The sequence below is a fragment of the Cyanistes caeruleus genome, chromosome 1 (genome assembly GCF_971803275.1).
Source record: "Cyanistes caeruleus chromosome 1, bCyaCae1.hap1.1, whole genome shotgun sequence".
Classification (NCBI taxonomy): Eukaryota; Metazoa; Chordata; class Aves; order Passeriformes; family Paridae; genus Cyanistes; species Cyanistes caeruleus.
Window position 1 is genome coordinate 59,596,927 of NC_141701.1, and position 7,086 is coordinate 59,604,012.

General features: G+C 45.9%; 1 protein-coding gene across 7 annotated transcripts in view; it reads right to left on the reverse strand.

Annotated features, from left to right (window-relative positions):
- MBP (myelin basic protein) overlaps positions 1–3,860 on the reverse strand; it is a 110,648-nt gene extending 106,788 nt beyond the window's left edge. For 3 of the 7 annotated variants that reach the window (XM_086894709.1, XM_086894700.1, XM_086894643.1), the window contains exon 1: positions 3,351–3,853. The gene's annotated coding sequence lies outside the window, so the exon portion shown is untranslated. Of the gene's footprint in view, positions 1–2,408; positions 2,796–2,918; positions 3,228–3,350 lie in introns of those variants that run through there. The other 4 variants (XM_086894653.1, XM_086894647.1, XM_086894681.1 and 1 more) reach the window with 4 other exon arrangements.
- Positions 3,861–7,086: the final 3,226 nt, after the last annotated feature.

A 7,086-nucleotide genomic window follows, 5' to 3' on the forward strand; every position in this document is an offset into this window, starting at 1 on the left:
CAGCCTTCTCCTCATTAAACACTGGTTATGATTCTAGTGTTTCAGCAAAAAATTATTAGATTTCATCCACATTAGTCCAATAACAATGCTGACTGTCAGAAACTGTAATGTTCTCACATAAATTAAATTAATTTAGTTCTGGTAAGTAAAATTTGAGCCAAATGGCCCAGGTTCCAATAGATGAGCACCAATGTATTTTCACAGCTCTCCCTTCTGGCAGGTAAGAAGCTAACAGAAAACAGTAGCATTTGAAAACTGAACAACTTCTGGTACTTATGCTTCAAGTAAGTATGAGATGTATGTTTCAGCTCATTTGGCCTTCTCTCAACAGTTTATAATGTGTTTCTTCTGTCACAAAAATCATGTAGCAGAGCAATTAGAGCCTAAATTGTATGTTCTATTTGATGGAATAAATAACCAAAGTGGCTATTTCAACCATATGGGTAATTTATGTCAAGCACTGAATAAACCCTCACAAAAAGAACAAACAAGAAATTTTTGGATACACAACAGCAGGGACACTCTGTAATGAGGGTAATGGTGGGATGAGGCTGTTCTCTTGCCTCATCCCACCATTACCGCTCCATGTACCTTGATTTGTAACCTAACACACCACTGACACTCATCTTCTCAAAGTTTCAGAACTGGAAAGAACTGGATGCATGTCCCAGTTATGCTATCAATTTGTGAGGTGACCAATGTCATCTTGGTTGTTCTCAAGAGTTGAAAACAGATATAATCCTGCTCTACATGTGCAGGATACTCTGAGTTGATGATTTCCAGAATTCTGACTGGCTTGTCTTTAATGAGGATGTAAGGCTCTAGGTGTCACATGGGAGCTGGTCTATATCGTGAGAAACAAGTCCCAGTGTAAGAACAATTCTGTCATGAAATTTTTCATAAATGCACAAATTTAAGCAATTATAAATATGAAACTATTTTTAAGTAACATGCTCCAATTTCTATCATTAAGAGTCTGCGGTGAGCTAAAGTTTATCACAACTGTGACTGCAACGTTCACTGCCTTACTCATATTAACTGTTGTGATAGAACAGAGGCTTTGAAAGTCCATGAACATTCTTCAGCGGTGCAGAATGGCATAAACTCAATTTCCATTCTTAATTCTCTACTTACAAATCCAGTGAAGCTGACTATCCATTGTATTCATGGCTGTCTCCAACTCAGTGAAAATTAATTTGAATCCATTTCATTAAGGTGCCATTCTTTGCCTTTTTATTTTCATTATAAATATCAAGCTTTGTTTTAAATTTATTATCTCAGAGCCTAATGCATGAACACCACTTGGAAAATTAATATCCCTCAATATGACTCCTTTGCATGGGCCTTTGCAAACAAGAACTTGCCCTCTGACCATCTTATCAGTGATTAATAAAGTCTGTAGAATGCTTCATCTGGTTACTTATGTCCTCGGAGACCGAAAAAAAATCTGTATAGGATCAAAGAACAAACTTCGTGTTGGTCAACAGCAAAGGCAACACTTCTACCCATGGCTTGAGCCACAGCTGTCTGGAAGAGAGTATTCTAGGGAAGCATCAGTGCAAGCTTTTCCTTTCCTGGTCCCCTCTAGGCTCTTACCAGTAGAGACTTGGGTATAGCCTGGTATGGCATTTGTAATGTTCTCATTGCTGCTCTTTAGAATGATTCAGAATGCAACCCATGACAGCCAGAGCCAATGTAACCCACAAGCCATGATGCCCAAGAGCTTTGATGGACTCACACCGGTTATTACTAACTCCTTTAAGACCATTTAAAGATTTTAGAGAACTGTTTCCTACTTGACTGCCAAGAATAATCAAATCATTAACGTAAACCAAGACTGTTCTCTTACTCTGTTATTATTTACCTTGACTGACAGGGAGCACTTCATCATCCTTCCAGCCATGTATTTCAAGCCTCCATACACAATCACCCACAATCTACAGGTTAACTTGTTTGTATCCGTGAACTGGCAGTACTCCACACCAACAAAATCACTGTATTAGTCTCAGCTCTTTAAAAACGATTAGTGGATACAACAGAAGTAAAACAGTGCAATATACACGCTATGACTCCTGATCACTTGAGACTAAATTCTGGTTCAGATGAAGAGAGGGAAAACTTCAGTTTCTCCACAAGAATTCGTTATTTTCCCAGTGTCTTCGTATTATTTCAATCAACTTTACTTCAAACGCAGCGTCTGATATACTTACTGAAGGGTAAAGGCGCTGCACACAGGAAATACTATCAGGATGGACCTACTTAACATTACAAAAATACATGTTTACATTCTTCCCAAGGCAAATCATGCAGCGATTTTCAAAAAGTCCCCGCAAGCCTACGACGGCACTAAAACTACAGCCTTTTCTGTATGGCCACAGCTCCTCACACACGGAGGGAGACACAGTTACCTCAAACAGCGCCAAACCCTCCCCAGCAAGCGCGGGCATGGGAGGCAGCCTGGAGCCGAGCCGAGCGGGTCAGGCTGGAGCAGGCGGCGGGTCCCGGGGCGCTTGACAGGAGCGAGGTCCCAGCGGCCCCGTGCACACCTTCCCCGGGGAAACTTAAGGAAATCCCTGCAAGAGCCGCTGGGTGCCCGGCCGAGCAGGGGGCAGCGGTGGCATCGCGGCGAGGACAGCGCCTGTCCCGCTCCCCAGCTCTCCGCCAGCGCCTGTCCTGCGCCTTGGCCCCGTGAAGCGGCGGGGAGGCGGGTGTCAACAAAACAAATAAGAGGAGAAGTTGTCAGTTTCGGTGAAAGGCTCCGGGCACGGCCGCGATGTGAAACCGGAAGGCACGGCGCGGACTCCGGGCCTCCCGCCCGCTTATGTAAGGCACGGCCACCCCGACGGAGGGAACCCCCGCGCCCCTCGCCGACACCTCCGGGCTGCCCTCCCCGCACCGCCCGCCCGCTCCGCAGGTACCTGTCCGGCGGGCGGGACCCCTCCCTGGAGGGAGCCCGGGGCCACCTACCGCTGCCACCTGCCCCAGGTGTCCCGCACGCCCTCCGCCGAGCCCCCGCGGCCGCCCGGCCCAGAAGGACGGGACGCGGGCTCGCACGGCCAAGAGGAAGAGAAAGAAGCAGAAAGGCTGCCCGCCCTCCGCCGCCCGGGGGGAGCCGCCGGCTCTGCCGCCTCCTTCCCCGGAGCACAACAACAACAACAAACACGGCGGAGCGGAGCGCAGCGTGCGGGGCGGGCACAGCCCCGGAGCCGCCGCCGGTGGGGAGGCCCCGGCTGCCCCTCTCCCCTCCCCTCCGCCAAGCCGCCCGGAGAGAAGAAAAAAAAAAAAAAAAAAAAAAAAAAGCCCTCTAAAAATAATAATAATAAAAAATGAGTTAGTAAATCACAACGCACCCGGCGTATCCTCCTGGGCTGCGGCGCTCCGGGGGCTGCGTGCAGCGGGCGGGGGCAGCCAAGGTGCGGAGGGGCAGCGCACACTCACCCGCCGCACACCGGGAGCGGCGGCCAGGTGAGGGGAGAGGCAAGGACGGAGCAGGAAGGGGGAACCTCGCAGAGATGGAGCAGGAAGGGAGAACCTCGCAGGGATGGAGCAGGAAGGGAGAACCTCGCAGGGATGGAGCAGGAAGGGAGAACCTCGCAGGGATGGAGCAGGAAGGGGGAACCTGGCAGGGATGGAGCAGGAAGGGGGAACCTGGCTCCGCTCGGCGCTCAGGAGCGCGAGTGGGTCCCTCCCGCCGCCACACAGCCGCGCCTCCTCCGGCGGGAGAGCCGGCAGCGGCCCCCGCTCGGTGTCGGGCCGTGTGCCTCGTTCCCCTGCTCCTTCCTGACGCCAGCCCTCCCCTCGGAAGGCCGGCGGCTGTCCCCCGCTACCTGGGCGGGAGGTGCGCCCGGCAGCCGCGCCCCGCCGCCCGCCCGCCCCGGGCCGAGCAGGAAGGAGCAGCGGGGCGGGGAAAGGCAGGGAAGGACAGGGACCCCGGGGGCCAAGGAAGGACGGGAACCCGTTCCCCCCACGGGGCTCCAGCTGAGAAGGGGACGCGAGTGGCTCTGGGGCACCGGGAGCTGCGTTTGGCACGGCCGCAGCCAGGCCAGCGCTGGGAAGGAAGCTCCCGCCCGCCTCCCGTAACTCGCCGTACCGGGATCCCCGTGAATCTGCTTCCCCGGGGTGGCGGGAGGAGCAGGCAAAGAGACCTGCAGCTGTAGACTCAAAAATCACACACTCGCAACAGAGACCGGGGATCGCCGTGCTCTGCCTGGTCCGAGGCCCAGGGAGCATCTCGCTGTCCCGAGGGGAATCCCACGCTGTCCGATGGGCATCCTGGAGCCCAGGACACGGTGTCACCTTAGCGCTAAGCACGGACAAACTTCAGCCACCTACGTGGAACGAAGCTCCAGAGCACGACCCCCGGGGGCTGGGATGTTTGGGATGTTTGGAGCTCTCAGGGATGAGAAAGTGCCTTTTGCGTTTCATCCAGCTTTTGGGGGAAGTTCACTTGGTTGAATACTTTAGTCAGTGTTTCCATTTAGTTCAAAAATGCAACAGTACAAAGTAAATTTGTATATTTTTTTATTTGAAAAGTTCATTGATGATTACTGTATCTGTTGCACCTGCACCGTGTTTAAACCTCTATAAATAGAGACTTACTAAGCTAGCTGTACACCAATTTCTCATTATGTAAACCTTTTTTCTATCTTGCTATTCATCTCCAAAGAGGGAGGAGGTCTTAGCAAAGTATTTTGGGCCAGATTAGAAACTCAGTGTTCTCATGAATAAACGGTTATTTGCATAAATATTTCCATTGTATGAAATGTACATCCTAGCTGCCTAATTCCTTACAGTGCAAAGTGAGAAGTGTACAACATTAGTCTGTATTGAATGTGTGAAGACTACTGTGCAGATAAAATGCTGGAGGATGAGTTAGAAAAGGTTTAGAAGGAAGGAAGTATTGCAGAGGAAATGAAGAGGTGGAGTATCACCATTATGAGCAATTCGAAGTCTGGGAATTTTATATTAAGGATACATAAAATACTGCTTTGAATCATCTCTTTCCTCACACTTCTTCACTGGGAAAAAGGTATCACTTCTTTTCATAGAAATTTGAGGAAGATACTAAATGGATTTGATACTTTAGTTTTATGTACTTTTAAATAGTAACTTTGGTAAAACTCATGAAAAAAGAAACCAATATTTAGCAACTTTAAGAGACAACACTCAATTTCAGATTTTTGGGTGGTTATTTCTGTCTTTTTTGCATAAAATTCTCAAGGAAAATTAGATCCAAAAGTCTTATCTGATCATACCCTCAGAAGACAGACGAACCAATTATGGTAATGAGATTGGAACCCAAATTTTGTGTTCTTTCATATTATCTGTAGTTTTGAGCTAGAATAATTACCCTTTGGGCAGTGGGCCATGTAGAACATCTTTGCATACAGATGTGCTTACATGTAGAACATCTTTGCATACAGATGTGCTTACAAAATTATACTTTTTATATATATGTGTGTGTGTTTCTACATACAATTATGCATACTTACTCTGTTGAGGCCTAAATGTCCACGAAGGTATGAGAAGACTCACAATTGCAGAGTGTGCATTATCATACAGTATATGGGAGAATAATTTGAAGAAATTACTGCTCTTGTACAGCTGTGTTAGCTGGCATAGCTGCAACATCTTAGTGTGTTGAACATCTCCTTACTGTTCACTTTGTAGTTTCCCCCTGTTGTTCCAGGATTTTTGTATGTAAGCAGATGTCAGTATGTTCAATTACATAGGCAAATTAAAATTCTGTAAAAAACACTAGTGAAAAGCACTGGTAGCTAGAAACGTAGACATTCTTATTTGCACCTTGTAACTCTGCTACTAATGAATGTCAGCTCCTGGAAATGCTTAATGGTGAAAGAAAGTGTGTATGTAGGGCAGCAGTGTGCACACATCTACAAAACCAGTATAATTTTGTCTGTTGTTTGCTTCCTTTTGCAGGTAGAAAAGAAAAATGTCATCTTCTTTTTAAATACTCCACACACTATTTCACCCCTGGTCTTTGGGTCACTGTAAAGAATTCAACCTGAATAAAAGACAGTATGAAAACAAATGACCCAGGATAATTAATTTCTATTTATTTTTTTTTAATTAACTGTCCATGAAAAAATTGCTTGAGTCAACTATGAAATGTTCCTTTATGCAAATCAGAAAAAGGCGATGGAAGGAGAGCAGAATTGCACAGTATTTCATATGTACTTTTATACTAGAATTGCCATTTATTTTTCTTAATGAGAAGCAATTGACCTTGCTGGCCAGTGGATTAGACTTATTAGGAAAATTATAGTTTGTGTGTGATAGCCTCATAATGGGTAACCAGACCAACATCATATAAACTCTGAGAAGGATTTAATTAAAATTCATGTAACGCTATTGAATTAAGATGAAAGAACAGCTATTTGCTTTCAAGAATTGAAAATGGCAAATGGCAAATGTTGTAATGAGGAACCATCACTGAGACAGTGGAGACTGCCAATGCAAGATTAATGATATCAAGCCCTACATGCAGAGGAAACATAATCTAGACCTAATTAGGAACTCATTTGAAATTTTTCATGAATGGGCCATCAGTGAGTTCCAGATGACAATAGTTTCATTTAAGTCTTAGAATCAAATCTTGATTGTAAAGACCTAGGATGTTGTTGCGTTTTTACAAAACCTTCTATTATGTATACTTTTTTTCCAAGAAGACTCTGATTCAAGAGCATTGTCTCAGCAGGTATTTGAGTAATGTCAGACTGTTTATATTGGCAAACAGAACACCATTACCTGCGGATGCTGAGAACTGTCACAGACTGAGAGCTATGTGTTAGTAGTCAATGTATTTCAAAGTTAGACTAGAATTCCTGGTTAGGAATTTTCTATATGGTCAGGGTAGCTAAACTTTAGAAGATTTCTGCCAAATATTTAGAAAAATGGCTTAACACGTGCCCTTCTTCAGCAAATACTTGTGAAAGGGGAAGTTAAAAAGCCACTTAACAGTGGCTTAAGGAGTCTTGAAAAAATTGCAGTTTTACTTTCACAATGAACCTTGAGAATCAGGTTGGTGTTTTGCAGCCACAAAGCGACAAAACCTCTTCAGAAATC